The sequence below is a fragment of the Marmota flaviventris genome, chromosome 12 (genome assembly GCF_047511675.1).
Source record: "Marmota flaviventris isolate mMarFla1 chromosome 12, mMarFla1.hap1, whole genome shotgun sequence".
Lineage (NCBI taxonomy): Eukaryota > Metazoa > Chordata > Mammalia > Rodentia > Sciuridae > Marmota > Marmota flaviventris.
Genome location: NC_092509.1, coordinates 73,193,529 through 73,218,034, shown reverse-complemented (window position 1 = coordinate 73,218,034; position 24,506 = coordinate 73,193,529).

Sequence of the window (24,506 nt, the reverse complement as noted above, 5' to 3'; positions counted from 1 at the left end):
GAGATACAATCTTAAATATTTCTGAGGTCTTAATTTAGGGTTTTTTTCCTCACAATATTGGTTTCCTCTTTAGAAGACGCTGTATATGTGACCTTCCCAATAACAGCTCTAGATCTGCCTAGAAAACATTTCTTAATTTTATCGTTTTCCTTATGGAAACATTGGTAACAGAAGTCATCTTATTTTTTGAACCCAGTAAATTCTCGTTTCTTTATATTTGACATTTGCTTCTTCAGTTTACGTTTTCCTATAAACAACCAGGAGCAAGGTGACATCTGTCTTAAACATTTTGCCTGGAAATTTCCTTAGCTAGGTCATCCAGGTAATTTGGTAAAACTTCTATTTCCTATACAAATGTAGATGATAGTGCCGCTAAACTTCCTGTCACTTCATCTGAAGTTCCTTTTCCCTCAAGCTTCCAACACTTTCCTAAGGCTTTTGCTAATGTTCCATCAATGGTCATTTGCCTCTACCTTCCCTTTGTTTTCAAAGCCACTGTCACATATTTGGGGTTTTTATTATGATAGCTCTCCTCTTCAGATATCATAATCCGCCCTGGTTACTCTGGCTGCCTAACAAGCTACCATAAATCTTAGTGAGTCAAAATAATGCCAGAGCATATTTCAACTCCTGGGTCTGCTCATTGAGCAGGGCTCAGCCGTGCTACCCTGTCCTCATGCTGCAGTGGCTGGAATAGCTCTGGATTGAGAGCTGAAGTCTCCTGAAGACTTGTTCATCCATGCATTTGGGATTGATGTTGACTCTTCCCTGGAACTTTCAACCAGAACATACTGAGACACTTTCCCCATCGGTCTTAAACTTCCTTACAACATGATAGCTTAGTCCCAATGGCAAGAACATGAGAAAGGAATAGAATTAGGGAGAAGTTTTATCACCTGTTCTAAAATCTCATTTGAAAATCATGCAATGACACTTCCACCACATTATCTATGTTGATGTAGTCAAAAACCTGCCCAGGGTAAGAGGAATAAAGATAGTCTTTACCCTTTCACAGAGAATGGTGAGGTTATGGAAGAGCAGGTTGGAAGGTATTGTTCCTGTGTCATTTTGATGATTAGGAACGTCACAGGAATCAACAGGCTTTTCTTATGGAAATGAGGCATTACGATTAGCCTTGAAAATAGGTACCTTTGAATAGGAATTCATGAGCAATTTAAAATATATATTTAATAGCCCGGCATGGTGTTGCATGCCTGTAATCCCAGCAACTCAGGAAACTGAGGTAGGAAGAACACAAGTTCAAGACCAGTATCAGTAACTTATCAAGGCTCTAAGCAATTAAGTGAGACCCTTTCTCAAAATAAAAATAATAGAAAGGGGCTGGGGATTACACAATTACATTCTAAATTTTAATGCTGAGGTTATTTAATAAAACCTAGGTTAAGCTCATTTATCCTGAATTTTAAAACTTGAACTTAACATGTCTCTGATTTCGGCCTGTATATTTCATTTCTGTGGATCTCTCTTACAGTAAGTAGCAAGAAGTGGGACAGAAGCAGATCTCTTACTCAGAAAGAGTTGAGGCTTAATGTATTAAATGAGATTGCTCAATGCATCACAACTCTTTTACTGTAGAAATGGACTTTTGAACACACGTTCTTGCTTGCATAGGAGGGGACAAATTATCTGACTGTATGGATAAAGTGTGACTCTATGCCTCCAGCTTGACTTAATCCACACCATCAAGATTCATTTGCATACATCTGCATTCTGCTCCCTGACTAGGATCAGTTTTTCAAGAACTAAATATCAGTTGGAAGGAATGCAGTCCACAATAACTGGTGGGCATTAATTAAGGCACACTGGCCTGGCTCCAACAGAACACATGTCTAATGGCCACACAGAGAGGAGAGAATAGAAATCAATCTGGTTAATGTTATTCTGGACTCCGTCAAGGAATGAGGAGATGGACTGATCATACTTTAAAATGTAATGCAAACTTGGATATCAGAATGATAGACAGAATAAAATGCAGAGAGAACTGATTCTCTTCCTTCTTCAAAGCTCCCTAAAAGAGCTAACTTCTCATTTGGCAGACCAAGATGATAAAGCTGTATGTATATATTTTATTTTATTTTCACAATGAAAACATCAATGTTAGTACTGTCATCACCATTAGATTCTAACAACCAGTCGTTGGCTTGAATACGGTGGCATTATGATTCCTTAGCATAGAAGTTTGCCCCAGTGAGAATGGAGAGGCAGTAGGCATGAAATACTCCTTCCAAAGAAACTAAAGCAGACCTCCTACTGCCAGTTATATGTTAGTGTTCAAGGAAGGATCCCATAGTATATGTCTTCTCATGTGGATCAGAACAATGCTGTGGGTGGTTGAGAGGATAAGCATAACATCAAATTGGGGTTAAGGGGGTTTCATTTCTACTTATGATTCCAATATTAATTCAAGGTCTCAATTTTTGCATCTTTCAAATGAAGAGGTTGGTTTTCATGCTGTCTGAACTATTCCCCAGCTCTAAGGTTCCTTTGTAGCTTCTCCCACATGATTCCAACCTCACTCATGTGGAGTGGTCACCAGCTTTCTCCCAGACTTCCAAGCGTCAGCAGTACTGTCCAAGGTGCTGAATGTAGAGGTTTATTTTTGCATTGTACACATATATGATTTCTGTCAATAGGAATTCTGATCTTACCACTAGAAATACACTTCTTACAAGACACTCCTGTGAGAAGGTTAATGTCAAAATCATCGGAGGGTAATCCACAGTCACATCTAAACAGAACAGGAGGTGTTGGTTTCACTCAAAAGAATGCCTGATAGACTGCTCAGTGAAGAAGTTGCTGACTGAAAGGTTTTGGGGATCTGACACATACCTGCCCTGGAAGAGATGGGAATGTTTTGTACAAGCAGCAGAATTGACACAAAGCCTTGGAGATCCTACTTTGCCTTCAGCACTTTTGTATTCTTTTGCTAAATTTCTTCCCACCTTTTGTGAATAAAATACTTGAGCTTATAGAGGAAGCAGTTAGTCAGTTCTGCTTCCTATGTTCAGTTCTGTTCTTAGCTCACTTTTTATCATGGAGAGGATGTCACCCACCACTCTGTGTCCAGTGCATTCATCCATAAAATAGACTGCCTTCCTCACAATGTGTGTTTTTTGTAGTTCTCCAGAGAAACAGACCAGGGAGAAGATTATATGTGTGTATGTTCATTATATAAAAATAGATTTGTATATAAAGATATTTGTTATAAGTTGTTGGCTTACATGATGGTGGAGACTGAGATGTCCCACAGTCTGCCATCTGCAAACTGGAAAACCAGGAGAGCCTTGGCATAGTTCAAAGCCCTGAGGGCCAGATAGTCCATGTTATAGACTCTAGTCTGAGTCTAAAGACCTGAAAACGAGGAATACTGAGGGCAAGAGATGAGGTCCCAGCTCAAGAAATCAGAGTAAACATTCAGCCTTCCTGTGCGTTTTTAATGCTACTCAGGTTATCAGTGCTCACCCACACTGGGAAGGGCTTTACCTGTCCCATCACCCTTATAGATACATCTAGCTATTTGGGCACCCCATAGCTCAGTCAATCTGACATATACAATTAACCATCACACTCATAGGATACTAATTTTATATTTTTAAATGAAATCTTACATACAAATTCTTTGAAAACAGCATAGTAGAATACATTTTAAGGTCCTGTTATAAATGAGTTATTTGGCTTCTTTGGAAACTCCTGGTGCAGTTTGGATCAGCTCTGAATCAGCTCTGGGTACTTTATAGGTACAAATAGAAAGACTCAAAATCAAGCAACCTGAGCACTTAGGGATGAACTATTTGAACTTGGCACTACAGAAGGAGCAGAAAAGTTAGGTTCCTCCCACAGAGTCTGGACTTTTCAAAGGAAATAATGAGCTATTCACTTACCATTCTGTGGGCTTCAAATAAGAGATTTTTGGAAAATGTGAGTACAATCACTGCTACTAAAAAATTCTTAACACTCAATCTATTTGCTGTAAATTAAGCCACCAAATAATTCAGAGCTGCTGAAGATGTTGGAGTCAAGAGAAGTTTCAAAAGCATGAGCTTCCTTGGCTCCTAATGGCATTTTAAAATAAGAATGGAGCTTTCAACGCAGCCCCAGAGCTGTTCTTTTTATTAGGGTTCTTCCTTTGTTTAAGGCCTGGGAAGTCCAACTTGGAGCTATTGGTCCTTTGTCCATGGCTGGTTTTGAATCTTAACTCTATTCCTTTGGTATTTACAGTCTAGTAGGAGAAAGATGGGGGGCTTGGCTGGTTTGATTTTGGAAAGTGACTTCCTCTCTAAACACAGGAATAATTCCATCAGCAAAAAATAGGAACAGGGCTCAGTGAGTATATTGCAAGCATGTATTGAGTACTCAGTACTACATTGGGTTGTTAGTGAGGGCATGAAAGTGTCATGGCTTTTTTCTGTTTTCATTCACATGAGAAAATTGTCCTGGCCTATTTATCCTCTGCCCCTCTGATCTCAGCATCTGGCGTGGAATCTCCATATTACTTCCACTTTTTTCTTCAGCCCATCTGCTCTTACTTCCTAGCAGTTTAACCTGTTCATTTCCTTTCCTTTGTTTCTCTAGTACATTCCAGTTCCATCTCTGGCTTGATACTCTGAATTCTTCTCACACTTCTGTCAGGGACTGTGTTCTAACCCCTCCCCATAGAGGATTTCTGTGTTTAGGCATTTCCTTTTTTAAAAAAGAAAAATATTTATTTTTTTAGTTGTAGTTGGACACAATACCTTTATTTTATTTATTTATTTATTTATTTTTTACTGTGGTGCTGAGGATCGAACTCAGGGATGTGAAGCAAGCGCTTTACTACTGAGCCACAACCCCAACCCCTGTGTTCAGGCATTTCTTAGATAACAACCCTCTCCTGGTAGCCAGGCCTATGTAGGTTGGAGTAATCTCCCATACACAAAGAAGAAACTAACCTATCACTTACAATCATTTACTGGTGGGAATCACAATAGGACAGTCACCTTTTGGGAAAGTGATTTGGCCTAATATATCAAGAGACATTAAAACTATTAAAACCATTGGCCTAGAAATTCCACATTGAAGAATTTACCCTCATCCACGTATTTATTTAGTGAAGGAATATCCTTAAAGGTTATCAGAGGTCAGCTGTCCATACACGATTTACTCCTATTTAGCCTCCTATTGAAATACTCAGAAAAAGTCAGAAAATATAGTCAAACAACAGCCGAAACTAATGGTATCATTCATTCATACCAATCCAACTAGTGTGAGTTTCTTGAAGGAAATACCCTGGACTCCAGAGTGTCCGAGCAAGATTGAAAACAAAAAGTCATTCAGATTCCTAAAATGAAACAACGGTACTGGCCCCTTTTATTCATGATGTAGAACCCAAGCTATAATCAATAGCCTGATAGTCTCTCTCCTGCTGTAGGAGAACTGATTTCTTAGATATATAGATACTATCCCCATCAAAGCCCCATCTCTCATCAGTTATTATTTTGTTTCTGAAACTATTTGGAAGTCTTCAATTTCCAGTGATATAAAATGGCTATAGATGGAAGAGGAGTTTATGAGTTGTGGCAGCAGAAATATATATGTATGTAAGAGCTCCAAAAATATTCCACCCATGTAGTCATCTTAAGAAAAGTTATTCTAAGGTTTAATTCAGCTGACAAATATATGACTCAAACGTGGGAACTCAAGAAAGAAGTCAGAAGATAAAGGATTTCAAGCACAATGATATGAGTTCTCACATAAAGTTGTGTTGAAAGATTAATCATTATTTCTACTTTGGCACGTATTTTTTTTACAAGAAAATGATACATAACAAAAATAATACCTAGTTTTAAGAGCTTTCCTTTTGTGTTAAAAAAGATTTTGTAATGGTAAGTTGGGGGAAGGAAAAATCCCACTAATCCTTAAGGATTATATTAATAATAATCTTTATTATATATTAATAGGAGCTAGTTAATATCCAAATTGTTGGAATTATGCAAGGAGATAAAATACTTTTGACAATTCAAGAATATAAAAATAGACACCAGTTTTAATAATGTAATTAATGAGACTTAATAGGTATTTTAATCACTACAAACCAGACTTTAATCTGTAAAATTAATCACTTTAATTTAATCACTATAAAATTAATATGCCTTCCCAAGTGTCCATACAACATTTACAAAAGTTGGCCACACAACTACTTTAAAAACAATTGCAATAAATTCCAAAGGACTATTATGGAAAGTTCTTCAGCATTTATTTTCTCTTGTCTGTCTCTGTGACCATTCTACTCCAGCTAATTTCTACCTATCAATGGTCTTCTACAATCCAGTGGGCATGTGTCTCCTCATATCTACATCCATTGTGATACCCAACATTTATGATTTGACGGTCTTTATGGTGGTGGGTACGGCTTTGATAAAAATACAGTAGAATCTGCAGCTTCCACTTAAGCTTTAGAAAACTGGGAACAAATGTTGCTCCCAACGGAACAAGAAGAAAAGAGTGGATAATCTACAAAATCACAACTCTTTTTTAAACTCATCCAAGAACTGACCTTGTAAAGCACCCAACTAGTCTGGAATCTAAGGAGAAACACATGCCTTTGGGCAGATACAGGATACAAGCCCTGTGAACCTGGGGCAGAGCCTTGAAGGAGTGGAGTACCACCATGAAAGCAAGTAAGAGGAGCTCAGATAAAATATTCCACAAACGGCTAAAATCAGAGCGTGAGCTACCATGAGAGTATAAAGTTATAGTCATGAGAGGAATTTAGAACCATTTAAGGATCTTCTTCATTGACCTCCCTGGGGGGTCATTAGAAAGATCAGGAGCATGGCACCAGACCTCAAAATGACCCTTTGGTCATTTTGCAGGCTTGGTAGATGGAGCAGCCATTGGTGAAGGAAAGAGGAAAGGCACTGAGCTCTACCCAGATGATTTTTCTCTGGTCCAAAAGTCACATTACAGCAGTAGGTTGTCTTCCTTCAGGTATATTGAAGACCTACTAAGACTAGAAGAAGGAAGCTGAAAGTCTCCCACCCCTGGAGAAAGGACAGAAGCCATATTAGGCCCAGACCATTAAAGATCAACCCCCACAAGGAAATGGACTGAGAGTATCTACCCTTGAAAGCCAGGAAAAAAAAATTGGGTTTGCTCCAAACTGAGGTCACACCAAGAACACCCCTTCCATGATTTGCTTCCTAGAGGACAAGACCACAGAGAGAGAGAGCCTCTGTGAGGTGTGGATTCAGAGAGAAAAAACTAAGACTGAAGGTGATAAGGAAACATAAAAAACCCCATCAACAATACCGACTTTACTGGAAGTACAGGCAGTGTTGGATGTGAAGGCAGTGGGGGTTGTGTTGGTTTCTTGGTTTGTATCCTAAGGGTAGATTTCACAGCCAAACTCGAACCTTGGCTAGCTCGGCTCTTGACCATCGTGACTCAGCTCCCCACACTAAGCCCACCAGAAAGAATGTGTCCATTTCTAGACATGAATACTATTTCCTTCAGGTTCAAGTATTCTGCGCTGAATGTCTGGCTGTTAACCCAAATCTGCAATGCAAAGAAACAAACACAACACGGTCAAGAGGCACAGCCATCAAAAACCCACACAGATACCTGGTACTCACAAACGGATTATCAGACAAGAGATTCAAAATAATCCTAATGAATATATCCAGGATATAGTGGAAAAGCAGGAGAGCATGCATGAACAGAAGGGAGGATCTCAGCAGGATGAAAATTATAAGCAATCAGTGAATGTGATAAAATAATAATTGATTTAAAATGGTAAGGATAACGAATATTTGCTATGGGCTGATCCCTACTCTGGGCATAACTGGGGAAAGAATCGGCCAGCCTAATATAGAAACTACCTCAATTGAATCATAACCAGGAAAGAGAGAGAGAGAGAGAACCTACGAGTATCCAAGAGCTATAGGACAATATGAAATGGTCTGACACATGCATTTGGTCTCTCAGAAGGAAAAGAGAGAAATGGAAGAAAATAGAAGAAATATTCAAAACAGATAATAACTAAGAATTTCCCAGATGTAATGATAGACATCAAACCACAGACTCAAGAAGCTTTCAGAGAACACTAACAATGCCAAAAGTAAACCCACAAAAACACTTGGCTGCAGCTATTGAAAGCCATAGAAAGTGCTTCAGGCAGTCTGAGTCGGGGGAGGGGACAAAACACATATAGAGAGGTGAAGATTGAAATTCCAGTAGATTTTCTTTTATCAGAAATTATGCAAGTTGAGAAAAAAAATCCTTCAATTGCTCTTGGGCCCCCCAAAAGGTGAAAGGTATATTATTTTTTCTCAAAATCACTTCAGAAAAATTTATCTTCCTTTCTTTGAACTTTAGGACATGGGTCTCAGCACCCGCTGCCCTAACAATGCCCTAGCAATGCCATTCCATATTCCTAGAAGTTTTGTATCACAGTCTCACTACTTTTCCTCTTCATCTTGATTTCTATTTTCATGGCCATTATGATGATGTCTATTTGCTGACTCCTCTGTGCCCTATCCTTTTTATTACCACCTTCTACCTGCCCCCAAGTTAGGCATTGGTTTCCATTTCCATGCTTGTTAGCCAGTGGACTCAAGACATATGTCTGTGCAGAAATGTAAAACCAATTTTCTATAACAATGTTTCCTTCTTGCAACAGGCTTCCACCATCAGTGCATTATGAACCTTTTCTCTTTATAAAATTAGCTGCCTCTGGTGTTTCATCACAGCAATGAACATCTAACAACTCCCTATTAATCTTATGCTGTTATTAGCTATCACTCTAGTCTATCCTTTAGAAGGAAACATGTAAGTGTGGCCATTTATTTTAGAAAGGAATGAACTAGAGTGGCTTATAGGATATTTGTATTATTTCTCTTTTTCTGATTTCTTTTCACTGAGACTAGGATAAGAGTGAGGGAGACTTTGACCCATATGATTGAAAACTGGTTGAGCAATTGGAATAACATCCCATCAAAGTTGTGGAATCCTGTGATATATTTATAATGGAAGATGTTGCAATTAAAGGGCATTTAAAAATAGAACTGAACCAGGAGTCAGACATTTGAATTCCAGAATCAACATCATCCTTAGCTATTGTATAACTTTGGGCAAACCATGATCCTCTAAGTCTTCACTTTCTGTCTATAAAACAGAAAAAGTGATATCTCTAATTGCTTTCCTATGAAATATGGGGTGGGAGGAGAGGGATCTCTTTCATGTGCAGGATTATAGCAGAGACCAAATTAATGTCCCAGGGAACGCTTGGGAAACAGTTAAGTACTATTCAACTGAGTTTTCTGAGTTTGTTGTTGTGCTTTAAATAGAGACTTGGCATCTCATTGATGCATAATGCTGCTCTGAATGAGGCCATGAATTCAGTTGTTTCTTTGTCTCTCCTAATCTGAGGATTCAAGAGGACCTAAAAGTCACAGTCTATAAAAAGGATGCCTTCTCTGTTCCCCTGTTCCCAGATAACAGCCTCCAGCTCGCACATCAATACAACAGAGTTTTCCCTCCCCAGGGCAGAGTAGACAGAGACCATAGGGTCCCCTCCACAGCTGCTGGTACCATAATTCATTGTTGAGTGGGTTATTTTCCTTTCTGACTATTAAATCTGATATCACAAACAAAGCATATTTGAAATTAATTTGAAGGTTTAAAAATCCTTAAACCAATCGACTAGTGGTCCATCAAGATGCCTGGCATTGAAATGAGTTGCATGACAGTTTGGTTGTAGTTACCACTGAATAAAAGTTGAAGCAAGGGCTTTCCTGATGCTGTATTGACTCCCAGCCAAGCAGGAAAAGGCATCTTTTACTGGGAAGCTACTGAGCTCCAGTGGCTGCTCGGGTAATATTATTCTAATACATTCTAACTCAGAGATGTTAGCTATCTTACATTAAAAAAAAAGGTTATAAGAGGATATTTAAGAAGTCTGTAAATCAGTATTCATTGTGGCACTAAAGATGCTAATTTTTAAGGAGGAAATAATGTATGGCGTTTTGCTAGAATTCTGTATGACCATTTTACTGCAATAGAGTTGTAGAGATAAAAAGAGTTGTTGCTTTCACCGACTCTAACTCTCATTTATGAAGGGAAATACACTTGCATATCTTTTACCAGAGGAGACGTAATTGTTATTCATGTTGAGAAAGAGGCTTATTAGCAATTTTATCATAGAGATTCAGATAGAAATAAAGGCATTTGGGTTATTATAAGATATTAATTATGAATGTTAGCCAAGTGCAGTAGTAAGTTTCTTTATGTTATAAGGTGCAAAATTATCTGCTGATTTGGTGGATGCTTAAAAGCACAGCAGCTTTGGTCTGAATTCACCCTTTTCGTCACACGGATAAATATCCGTAGAGCATTCAGATTATGCCACTCTGTTTCAAGTAACTCGTTTATTTCAGGGAACCATAGCCAAGATTTCTTAGTTATAAGCTGTTCTATAAAGTCCATTGTCATGCTTTCATTTTCTCCTCAAGTGACAAAAGCGTTTCCCAGTGATTATTCGTATTTATTCATGTAGCAGGTATTTACGGAGTGAGTTCTATGTGGTAAGAACTGTGTTAGATCTGGGAATACATTTATAAATAAGAAAGACATAATTTATTAGAAAAGGCTTTATAGAGAACCTACATCTAATCTGAGATATAATGGATCAGTAGCAATTTTAATGTGAGAGAAAAGAAAACTATTCTTACCTATTCTAGGTAGACATGAGAATGGTAGAAGAGACTGAGGGTCAGAGAGGACCAAGCAGCTGCTCAGAACCTGATATTCAATATGGTGACAGCATAGAGTTTAACGAGGGGTTTAGGAAGAAATAAGGCTGATAGAAATTGGTAAGACTTGGTCAAATGAGGGAGTACGCATCCTATAAGGCAGTTGGTGTTTCATCCTAAGCATCTGAAGGATTTTAGACAGAGCACTGAAATGATCAGATTGACTGGAGTGGGAAATGGACTGAAATGTGACAAAACTAGATGCACTTAGGAGGTTATTGCAATAACCCAAATGCAAGTGGTAAATTTTATGGCATAAAAGCTGATGCCTCTTATTTTCTGAATGAATTGGGAAGAGACTATCTGAGAATGAGATCAAAGGAGAGGTAGTGTGATTAGGATTTGAGAACAGGGGAGGAAATTCCGACTAGGAAACAGAAGGCCTGCCAGGCAGCACCAAGGACCCTGCTGGAGAGGGGGAGCATAATGTGATCGTGGCATCTGCATGATTGCACCATCTCATTCATGACCCTCAAAAGCAGCTGAGTACATGTTGCCAGTGGGCAACTCGACTGTCTATCAAAAGGCTGAGTGGAGAGGTGAACAAAGAAATGCAAACTGGGAAAATAAGTAAATATAACAGGGGGCTAAATGACAGAGGGCAGAACAAGGACTTGCGGCCTGAAATGAAGTGTGAAAGGGCGGAGAGGAGGGTCAACCAATAGGAGATATAAGGCATTGATGGATCTCAAAGATTCAGACACCACTAGTGACTAAAATATCTAGGTGGGGAAACTTCTAGATTTCAGATTCCTTTTTGGAAGAACCTGACACGTGTTTTGGTTCTTCTGTAAGGGATAGGATCTCGTTTTGCTTGTTCCCTGTGTGCTATGGTTTGAATGTGGCTTGTCTTCACAGGGTTCATGTGTCCAAAGCTTGGTCCCTCGTGTGGTGAATTTGGGAAGTGATGGGACCTTAGAGGTCCTAGTGGGACTGGGTTAGCTTACTGGTGGTGCTGCCCTCTGAAGGGGTTAAGGTAGTTATCTTGGGACCCTAGTTAGTTCCTATGAGAATGAGTTTTTCTAGAAGACCAAGGCAGGCTGCCGAGTCTCTCTCTGGCCTCTTGTCATATCGTGTGATCTGCCCTCTGTTATGTACTTTATACCATGATGCCACCCACCATGAATGAGGTTTTACTGGAAGCCAAATAAATTGAAGCCACATGATTTTGGATTTTCAGCCTCCAAAATCGTGAGCTAAACAAAACAACAGCAACAAAAACTCTTTTCCTTTTCATTATCTAGCTTCAGGTATTTTGTTACAGTAATGATAAACAGACTATGACATGATGTTTCTGACTTGTCTTTCTGTCTCTTTTCTACATGACATTAAATCAAGTCTATGACTTCCCCAGGGTTAGGGTTGGTAGAGGACAGAAAGTCAAGGGAGGAGAAAATGTTTTATGGGATGGGTACTGTTAAAAACACCATCTATTATAAAAGCATTTGTGTTTACTGGGCTCGGCTGATACATAAAATACTGATTCTTTCTTCCATGGGTGTTTGTAAAAGAAATTGGATTTAGCCCCTCCTGACTACAATACTCAGGATCTTTTACCCCCAGTTCTGTTGAGACAGTCAAATGCATCTCTTCTTGTTGGTCAATTATAATTCTGCCCTACATCTTTTTACTGTGGAGATCTCTTTGTACTCCAAGAGTCTCCTTGGCAGGATTACATACCACTCAAATGGTCACATCTTGTACATAAGCAAATGCACAATTTGGGCTACTGTGATGGCCATGGGAGATTCCCACTCACTCAAGAGAGATGCCGTGGAGACCATGGTGCTATAATACTCCTACACAGTGGCCTAGCACCCCAGGGTTTCTAAAACACAGCCAATACTGTCTGGTGCAGAGTTCGTCCATTGGGCATCCAACCCAAGGACTCTCCATGAGCCTTCATGAAATGCTCTCAGAATTTAACAGCAGCCTGAGACTCTTCCATCCAATTCTTCCTTCTCTTTTCTTTCTTGGTGTTAGACCTATGTCATGGAAGAAAGCTCCCCTTACTTTCTTTTACCCCTTATTCCTCTGTCCTTCACAGAGGACAGATAATCACTGTGCACATTTGATGGCATCTTGTCATTGGCTTCTTGTAGGACCTGAATGTCACAGTTATTATTTCTCAGCAGCAGCTACCACAGGCTGCCTCACCCAGACATTGATCCTTTAGAATTCACAGAGGTGGGTTCAATCCATCCTGGACCTACACCTTCATAGGAAGTTCTCCAAATGACCTTCTGTCTTTGGATACCCAGGACTTGATTTAGTGAGTGTGGTAAGACATGGGGACATAGAAATGACGTCACGAAGAAAGAGTGTGTTATACTCATGGATCTCTAGAAACAGGAGGCATGCACATCACGTAGGACCACGTGGGGAAGCATGGGGTGTGTTGGGAGGCAAAGGAGTGAGGTAAAGAAGTGGACAAGAGCTTTTGCAGTGTGGCCTGAAGCTAGGAACGAACCAGGAGGATTGCAGAGTCAGGACTGGCTAGTGTGAATGATTTCATTGGGCTCTGGTCATCAGACTGTCCTAGCTGTCTGTCTGTGACCTTAAGACCCTTGGGAACAGGCTTTAGTTTGCTTAGAAGGCTTTTTTTGCTATGCATAGGTATCAGTGAGCACTGGGATGAACAGTCCCTCTATAGTTGAGGAAGACCAAGGTGTCGAAGAAGCAAAATTAGAAAATAAAAACACAGAATCAACACACCTTTACATTTACTCTGTTACTTATTATGTGTTGAAGATTTTAGGGGGAGAAGCTCACAGCACTCAAGAGATGCCGTCTAGAGGAAAGTCCTTCTCGATTCCCCCTGTCCTCTCCAAACACTTTTTATAGGTGAATGTACGAGTTATAAAATGTTTGTTTTTAAAATTCTTATTTTTTCATGAAACATGTTCTTGGCCAGCTTCTATGCAAATCCCACAGAAGTGGTCCAGAACCTAGCTTTGATCTCAGCCAAGTTTGACCCAGTTCTGTATTTATGCTGTCACTTCAGGGTTACTCCTGGATTCCCCAGATCCAGAAGTGCCATCTTGCATTTCTTCTTGTAATGATCTCACCTAATTGTCACAGTTTCAACTAAAATATCACCATCTTTATGAAGCTTCCTTTGTTCAAGCTGTGTCTCTTTCCACCTTCCTGTGAATCCCTCTCCTTCTCCTCTTTATATCTGTTTCTCTTAGGAGATTTTCTGTTTGCTGGATTTTCATGTTTGGCTGGGTATTACGAGATATCACTGAAGCCAGTCAGATGTCAGGGGCCTAGAGAAGAGGTTTGTCTGGAAATCTAAGGAATGATCAACGGGACTGTGACTCCCACGGTGATCTCTACACATCCTGGGAGAAATAACACAAGCATCTGCTGGACTGGTGGTCACTATGATTCAGCTTCTGTCAAAAACATTGGAGACATAGACTATCAGGACTGATAACAAGGATATGAGCAAGAGTGTAAGGATTCCTGTTGACATAAAAATGAACTAAAGGTACTTGATCCATTGAAGGACAAAGATTATGAAGTCCAGTTATACAACTACTTAGCACGTGTGTGTGTGTGTGTGTTTGTGTGTGTGTGTGTGTGTGTGTGTGTGTGTGGTGCTGGGGATTGACCGGAGGGCCTCATGCTTTCTAGGCAAGTGCTTCACCTCTGAGTTAAAACCGCATCTTCTCTGTTTAACATTTGGAAAAACACATCTGAGACCTTTGTATCTAATTACGAAAGACATATGAAATCAGTTGGAATTAAAATTATTTTCAAGAAATTGTCTTTTCATATGGAAAGTAAAGCAAAATTAGATTTCCATATCAACTAAAGTAAAACAAACTTCAAAACTGTGAAAAAAATATTTTTTAAACCATTAGAATATAATGTATAGAAGAAACAGTGAAACCTTCAATTCCAGTAGGAATGCATTTTTTAACTATAACAACAAATCAAATCTTCAAAATGCCAAGTTTCTCTAGAACCAAACACCAAAAATCAAATGAAGATTCATACAAAGGAAAGAAGAGAGTTACAGCATATAGAATAGACAAAATACTAATATTTAAAATATAAAGAAACGTTTGAAAATCGATTTAGAAGTAGACAAATTGAAAAATAAATGAAAGATGCAAAAAGGCAATTTCCAGAAGACAAAATTCTAAGAAAAAAATATGAATGAATGTTCCAACTACCTTTAATCAGGAGAATCCAAATAACAACAACTTCATACTCTTCAACTTCACTGTACTAGCAGAGATCTGTAAGTCAGATGCTATCAAATTGTGGCAGCATAAGAAGTCTTTGGAGAAATAAGAACTCTGAAACACTGCTGGAGAGAATGTAAATTGGCACAAGTATTTGGAAGAGCAATATGGCAATTTCTAGTCAAATTGTACGTGTGTAACCTGTGATCTGGCAAAATTTTTCTCTATGTGCACAAGGAGACATCTTCATAGATCCTCAGTGAAGCATTGTGAATCACGGCAAAACTCAAACTTGTAAACAAAAAAGTGAGAAAAACCAAATGTCTATTAGGCAAAAAATAAAGATAAATAAAATAGCATAGGACATATTGCACAGTAATTAGAAGAGATGTACTAGAACTATATGTAATGATAAGGATCTGCTAATCATAACAGGAAAAGCAAGTTGTGGAATGAAATTTATAATATGACATAATTTAAAAATAAAAATTATATTTTAATAGAAAGTTGTACACAGTTAAGGATAACATATGTGCATTGTATTCTAATAGTTTTAAAGGACTTTTAGTGATGGCGTTAAAATTCTTGATAGCATTCACTGAAAAGAAAGGAAGAACATTGGACATGAAGGAAAACCAAGGGGATTTAATAGTAGTATTTCCTTTAAAAAATTCTTAATCAACTATGAAAAATAATTTAGCGGTGAATACATGGGTGTTACAGTATCATCAGTGATTTTTTTTCTGTATTCAACATTTAAAAAGAATAATTTAAAAAGCTAGGAAAGAAAATGGAAAGAGGGAGGAAAATTTGAAACAGGCTCTAAGGAAAATTGCAAGAAAGAGAAGCAGATTGAGGATTGGAATCTAAGTAACAAAACCAAGTGAGAGTGCCGGCGTGAATGCCACTAAGATCTGGCTCAGCTTCTGCATTATTTCCAAGTGTGGTTGGCTATCTGTGAACACATCTAGACCACTGTGTCCCAAGGGTGTTGTCTGTCTGTCACCCACACCAATGGGTGCAACACTTTTCCCATAAAAGATGATTCCCAGATGTATATTGACTGAGTCAGAAGGTGAAAATATAATTTTTCCAGTCACTCAAAGGATTAGTTACCCATTTTGAAATAGAGCAAGAGAATTAGGAGAGTGAGCTGCCATAGGGGGAATTGGTCTGGAATGCTTTGAGGAGCCCCCACCTGCATGCGTGACAGCTGCTCACACAATGGATCTTGTAGACAAATAAGAAAAAAATTAGAGAATGGGTAATGGGCCAAACCCTTTTCATTGAAAACGGTGCAATAAAGATATTCTCTAACTCCGCCTGGCATGGATCAGTAACAAAATCTGATCTATGAATCACCAATGGCTGGGTGGGAAATGCCAATCAACATTAATTTGGTACTATGAATGTCCTGGCAGGAGGGACAGGAGGCCATCCTGCTAAATCATATTTAAATTAGCCAAGGTGGGCAGCTGTCTCTCAGATAATGCTGGTGGAGGACAATGCAAGACAGATGATTTACCAATTAAACGAATCAGGCTTCCCAAACACTGATGGCCCGAGGACTGGGGTGCCATGTGTTTCCGCCAGACACAGATCTGTTTCCATAACCAAATTAGGCTTCAAGTTTATAACTCATATGTCTAACCCTCCCTACTTTGTCTCCCGCCCCCTACACACACACAAAGAGGATTGCATGTTAATGAACAGAGCTCAGACTTTCTCCATTTCTCCACTTGTCAAAATCTCTTTCACCTTCACCACCAATAGTAAATCACACGTTCTGCTTGAACAGTCGCTCAGACAAAAACCCCTGCCAAATGGCTATCATAGGAAAGGGGCCTTTGTTAGAACGTAGGCATTGTGTTTTAAAAAAGGCAAAGATAGCCCATGTGGAAATGGAAAAGCTTGTCCTGGCCATTCTTCTAAAAATGCAATATGTCTGGTGCAAACTGGAATTCAAAAACAAATTCTAGCACCGGTTTCCAAGGGACAGTCAAAGCAATGATAAGACTAGAGAATTAGACAACAATAGCAACAAACATCGAGTAGAAAAGTATGCAGTGTGCTTTATACTATCTCTTGTCTATCAAAGAGAAGAGTTTAGTGTTTTTTATTATTTCACATTTTATATTCTCCACTTTACCGGTTGGGAACCAGAGATGTTAAGTACTATTCTTAAAGTCGCAGAACGAAGGCTTACTAATAAAAAAAATTGTATTCTCTTTCTACTATAGCATGTTATTTCTCTAATTTTTTTTCTAATTTTGAATATCAAACCACAGAGATGCTACTTGAGACAATTTAGGGCTACTGTTGCTAAAAAATAAAGAAAAAAGGTGGGGGAGAGAAACAGGCAGAAACAAAAAGATAGATAAAAGGAAAAAATCAGAAAACAATAAAAGAAGAAACAAAGACTATAAAAATAATATTCAGAGATTAAAATAAGGTAGTTTTGTTCATCTTCTTCATTTTGGCCCAGAAAAGCAAGCCTCACTCCAATTTGTCTTTTTAAATTTTTTTGTAGATAAGTAAAAGGTGCACCAGTGAAATCTTAAGAAATGTACTGGATGTTGCAGAATTAACTGATGAACCCCACAAGATAAAGGCCCCAGGCCAGCAAATTTCTTTTTTGGGGGGTATCAGGGATTGAACTCAGGGGCACTCAAACACTGAGCCATATCCCCAGCTCTATTTTGCATTTTTCTTAGAGACAGGGTCTCACTGAGTTGCTTAGCACCTCACCATTGCGTGTATGGATTAGTTTTTTGAGCCAAAATGAAGATGAACATATCTCCCTTGTCTTAATCTCTGGATATTATTTTTATATAGACTTTGTTTCTTCTTTTATTATTTTCTGGCTTTTATCTTATGATCCTCCTGCCTCAGCCTCCAGAGCCACTAGGATTACAGGCATGTGCTACTGCGCCTGGCTCAGCAAATGTTTTGGAAGAAGAATAGTGAATGTGAAATTGTGGGCCATAATGGGTCTTAAATTCCTTGAGAAAATATAGTTAAAGAAAGTCTTTGAGGTAATTGATTGCAAAGACCTGATCTTACTAATGAGCAGATACAGTAAATAGACCCTTAAGTACACATAGCAGAATCAGAGTTCTGTCCATCCTCACCCCAAAGGCACCTATGGGAAGTGAATAGATTTCCAGGAGGGAAGGAAAAGGCTACTATGGTCCCAACACTAAGCTAGACAGTTTTTAGGGGACTTCATAGCAGCCTGTGCAATGCTACCTTAGGTAGCTGGAAGACTGGATATGTAGTATGGGGCACTGAATTCAAATGTAAATATTACCCATTGTGGTTCCAGAAAAGGAAATTGTATCACCTTTATCTTCTGGAAGTGGTTGAAGAGCTTGGTTATATATATGAGCTTGGGAAAATTGTATTTTTGTAACAATCCTGGAAATCTTTTGTCAATTTTCTAAAGGATGTTTAGAGAGCTTATTAAGTCTGGAATGTTCAAAGGGAAAAGACTTCATTAATATCTTCAAGGTTCTGGCTTAAAAATAAGAAGCAAGGTAGATGAAAAGAGATGCTTTTGTTTTTTAACATGCCACAGGTATAACAGAGAAACCTCCAGGATATTGATGCTGGAATGTATCTAATGTTATATTTTTAAGGAATTGTTTTGAAAATGATGCAAAATGAAGTTTACAGGGAGAGCTCAGCCTTTATGTGTTGTGATACTCTAAGCCATGTGAGAAAATTATAGGCTGTGCCTGGGCAGATATCTAGCCCAAGGATTTTGATGTGAGCTTGTATAGCGAATGCACTTAGAGAAAAAAATAAATATAGAGGATACCTGTATGATGATGGGTTCACCCTCTTCTACAATCTGGAATAGGGATGAGGAAGCATTTGTATCCATTCCTTGAAATATCTGCTTCATGTGCTGAAGTTGCTGCCAAAAGACAAGCAATTATCTGGACATGATTAGGAAGGAGGCTGAGAATGGACAGATATGATCATTCTGTTCAAAATCGGGATGGAACACTGTGGGTCAGTTCAATGAAATGCATATCGCAGGAGATAGGTGAGAAGGAAGCTGAAGAAAGTCCAGAGAAAAGCATGAGAAAGAAAACGGAATTAGCATGAAGACACACTAAAAGAGAAGTTGGTCTATAAACACAAAGATAATGGGAAATCAGCATGCATTGTGGAGGAAATAAACATCGAAATAAAGAAGTAAGTCTCTCTCACACAGATTTTTTAACTTGAATGGGAGCATTTCAAGAAAATAAAGGCATTAGTTCTGGTTCTGCTACTAAGTAGATATTTGACCTTGAGTAGTTCCTTTAATCTCTCTGGAATTCATTTTCTCAATCTTTAAGATAAAGGGGTTAGAATGCATTAAATCCAAGTTTTTATTGAGCTACCACTATGAACTCTCTGAAAGCTACAAAGTTGTAGGACACTTGGTCTGCATCATCAAAAAGCTTACAGTCTAGTCACAGAAATAAAACATGTTCAAATTGTGTGTGTGTGTGTGTGTTGTGTGTTTTCTTTTAAATACAGATTAGAGCATGGTAAACAACTGCAGGGGCACAACATGCTGATAGGAAAACTTCAGAAAGAAATTTGGCTTATAACCTGATTCCTAAACTCTGGGCAAAGGCATCTCTGTTTGTATTTATAATATTAAATTCATCATCTTCTACTTAGAACTCAGTAAATAACTGTTGACTGTAGAAAGTAGCATGTAAGTTAAATATTGAAAGGTGAATAAGATTGCTTTCTCATCAAAGATGGATTTGGGAAACCATTTATGTTTGAGGGATTTATACAGGCTAAGGTTTAAGAGGGGAAAAAATGTAAAGTGTTTATAGAAGGAAGAATGACTGGTTTTTACCTGTACAAAGGATTGTGTGAGAGAGTCAGGGGCTGATGCTGAAAAGGTAGGTTGGGAATATAAGAGAGAGGTATTCCTGGAATTCCAAGGGCAAGAACTTCTATCTAGGTCCATTTAATGTTTATCATCAGGAGATCAACTTGCTCAATACCTGTTTTTGTTCTGAAGATTGATTAGAAAGAGCTAGTACTAAAATAGGAAAGTTAGTGCTTATGAACCCCTTTAGTTGTAAGAGGCAGGCAGAGAAGTGAGTCAGAAAGAAGGAAACTGAGAGTTTCAAATGACCCATAGTTCTGGTCAGAATCAGCAGCAAGCCAGGAATAGTGGCGCATGCCTGTAATCCCAGTGACTTGGGAGGCTGCTGCAGGAGGACCACAAGTTTGAGGCCAGCCTCAGCAACTTACTGAGACCCTAAGTAACTTAGTAAGACCATGTAGCCAAAAAAAAAAAAAAGGCTATGGATGTGGCTCAGATAAAGCACCCCTGGATTTGATCCCCAGTACCCCATTCCTCCCAAAAAAGAAAGAAAGAAGTGCAGCAGTATGGGTAGGATGGGGACAAAGAAGATGGTCTTGATCTGGCGTATTATATTGATGACCTTCCAAAAAGTCACCTGGGGAACTTGGGGAACTTGTTAAGAGTATTCCTGAATTCCCATCTTTGCAGATTCTGATTGAGAAGGACCAGGGCTGCCAATGATTTGGGTGCTGCTAGTATACAGACCACATGTTTAAGAAACACTAGGTAAGTATAATTTTCATTCAGAAGATGAAAAACATGAAATTACCTAATCCAGGGACTATTTCAGTGACCAAATCAAATCAACAGACTGGTTGATCTGATCATCTGTGCAGAAAGTAGCCATTACCATGGCAAAGGGAGGAGGAACATTCAATAAAAAATGATTGATTTATTGTTCATATAAAAGAGCAACCTAGCCACGGATTTTGTTTGAAATGATTTGGGTGAAAAATAAAAGGTACCTTAGCTGGGAGGAAATGTATGTTTTTCTTTAAATAATTTGATTTCCATAACTTTTTTTTTAATAAAACATGTATTTTTTAAAAGGGCAGATATTACATCTCAGCTTCTCCTGCCATACATAGCCTTGGTCTTTGTGTTCTCCCATTCAGTAGGGTTGGAGAGAGAGTGATTAATTTCTTGTTTTCATTGTTGCCACACTCCCCTGCACTTCTTGATTGCTGCTGGGACTGGAACTAAGAAAATGACACCAGGAAGAATGTTGTTGTGGCATTTCCAACCCACTGGATCTAGGAGATATTTGAAATCTTGCCAGAGAGCTCTGGTCCTCAGGAGAGTGTCTCCCTTCTTCATTTCATTAAAAATGTCCTTTTAAAAATAAGGATATCATACAGGAGCTTGTGTTTTTAGTGCATGGTATTTAGGAATGAGTCACTGAGATGGAATTTTGCTGGTATTCAGGTTACCCTAGAAAACCCCGTTACACAGAGCAGTCCAGCTATGAACTCAGAAACTCAAAGACCTAGGCTCCAGGCTCTACTCTACCCTCAGTATAATAAGGAATCTAGGAAAGAGTTTTAACACTTCTGGGATCATAAGAACTTCTAAACTAGAGAATGCTAGTGATTATTTGGCACAAACCTTTTAATTTACAGTTAAGAAAACAAAGGGTCAGGCCAGAGAAATGACCCCCCACTGTGGTCATCTGGTGGATAGTGGCTGTTTTCGTTGGGTTTTTCATTGTCACCAATAAAAGATCTGACAAGAACAATTTTAGAGGAGGAAAAGTTTATTTGAGGCTCAGAGTTTCAGAGTTTTCAGTCCAAAGATGGGTGACTCCATTGCTCTGTGCCCAAAGAAAGAACATTATAGAGAAAGGGTGTGGAGGAGGAAAGAAACTCAGGACATGTCAATCAGGAAGCAGAGAGAGCTTCCCTCACAACAGACAGAATTTAAAGCTCAAAGGCACGCCCCCCCCCCCCCCCCCCCAGTGACCTACCTTCTCCAGCCACACCCTACCTGCCCAGGTACCACCCAGTTAATCCCTATCAGTGGATCAATGCACTGATTAGGTGAGGCTCCCCACAACACAGTCATTTCACCTCTAAACCCTCTAGCATTGTCTCACACATGGGCCCTTGGGGACACTTCCTATCTAAACCATACCAGTGGCTCTTGCTGGAACTAAAACTCTCTAGTCCTATCCTTGCACTCACAGCTTTGGGGTGGGCACCAGGAAAGCAAACCAGTTCCTTGTTAGAAATAAGGAAGCAAAGAAAGCCTCAGAGAAATCAACAATTTTTGCATATTTCGTACTAATATTAATGCAAAATGGACACTGACATCCTGCCAACGTGTTTCCCATGTGTTAGGAACATTGCCAAGCACGGTGTGTTCTATAATACTCCTAGTCCAGTGTTATTTCTATTTACCATTCAGTGCACAGAAAAAAAAATCCACTATTTTCTATAGATGGTATGTTTAATAGCCTCAGAATTCTTCAATGATAAAATCAGGACCAATGTCCCCTTACATCCAGTCTAGTGTTTTATCCACAATAACATACATCATATTCCCTGAAATGACCTAACCAAGGAGAAGTTTTGGTTTGTGGCATAGAAATCACATGGTAGAGAGGGGTCCTTATCTCTTTCCTGTATTGCCACTCATACTAAAGAAGCCTTAGAAATGACTAGCAAAAAAAAAAAAAAAAAAAAAAAATTTCCTAATGCAAAACATGCGGAAGTCTCTGGATTGTGTTTTATTTCTTCCAGAAGCAATGCTTCCAAGATGGACTATTCCTCTATATTTTACTAAAATTTCCCACTTAGGGCCACATCTGTGTGGATGCATTAGTATAAAGAGCATTTGTGGGCTTGCATGGAATTCGTAGATGCATCCAGATCACTTCGTAACTTCCTGTGGAATGTTCCCAGTGATGGCAAAGAGAGATGAGGGATGGGAGTGTTCTGGAATCCAAAAGCCATCAGAATTCAGAGTTCTCTATGTCTTACTGGTTGTTCTCTCCATTACTTAAGCTTTGATATGTGAAAGGATTTTATTGAAGAATTAAATAATAGGATATTTGCAGCTAATCTTGAAGAGAATTAATGGAAAATGGAATGAATTATCACAATGGTCAGGGAAATTTGTGCAGGAATTTTAAATTCTCCTGAGTAACTTATAATAGGCACAGTATCCAAAACGATTAAAATCCCTTTATTGACCCCAAAGAAATGAGTGAGAAAATTTACATTGTTTCACTTTTTAAAAATTTTCTTTAATTTTTGGTTCCATAAAAACAGCTATATTCTCATATAATTTTCTGCAATCAGTCTTTTTTGCTTATCTTATTCCAGTTGAAGTATATGAAGAAAATTGGGCCTCATCCAGAAATATAGATGGAAAAGGTAGAATTTAATAGCTTTACATATAATTGTGGCTATTCATCTTTGACATTACACCAAAACTGAACAAAGAGTTTCTTAAAGATCTGTTATAATGTGGAATCTGAAACCATATTTAAATTTTTCATACTCTGCTACATCAAAATCCGTGGGTTTCTTTTGTACATTGAACCGCTCTTTTACCCAAGTAGGATTTTGTGACACCATGTATTGGTCATTTGGAAAATACTGGTTTCTTAAATAATTCAGCTCTTTCAAAGGTTGACATATTTTGCTATTCATTATCAAAAACATCTCATTCATTGATATAACTACTAATCTCATCAAAAAGTCTTTACGTATTGGGAAACTGTCAAATTTATAGTGGGAAACACAGTTTTCTAGAATTCTAATTTTTGCTTGAAATCACAAATATTATCATTGGCAAAAAATAATGTCAGTTTTTTTTCTTTGAAATGACAGGCTTATTTTATTTGTTTTTCAAAGAAAAGTCTGCCAAACGGATCCAAAACTAAATAGCCATTGCTTATTGGTCTGTAGTTCATTCTATTGATGGCACATGAATAGAGAGTCTAATTCAAGCCACAGTTCAAAAAATGGCAGTTTCTTTGTCTGACTCAACTGTTCAACTTTGTTATGCATTTATGCACTTTCTATATATTTTCCATATGTAAAAACAGTATTAAAAAACATACCCCAGATTCAAGGTTTAGTAAAATTAGTAATTTTACTTCTTCATCAAAACACTCTTAAACTGGCTTTTCCCTGCTGCACCTCCATCTCTCTCTCTCTCTCTCTCTCTCTCTCTCTCTCTCTCTCTCTCTCTCTCTCTCTTCCTCCCTTCCTATTCTGTTCTTCTGTTCTTTCTTCTGCGAGTTCAAGTTGGGGAAAGAACACAATGACTGTTAGTACATTTTGGTGACATTGCCTTAATTTGTACTAGAGTGCTAACATTTGACCCACAATTTCTTTGCACCGTCGCTGTAATGTCAAGACTGTGAAAAATAATGCTTTTTATCATTATGAAAAGAGTTTTGACAATAAAATGAAGAAAAAAATAGCCTTTTCAACAAATTGTACTAGAAAAACTAGACATCCAAATGCACAGCAAATGAGTCTAGACAGAGACCTTACACCCTTCAAAAAAGTTAAATCAATACGGATAAGAGACCTAATATAAAATGAAAAGCTATGAAACTCCTGGAAGACAACAGAGGAGAAAAATCTCAATGACCTTTTTATATTT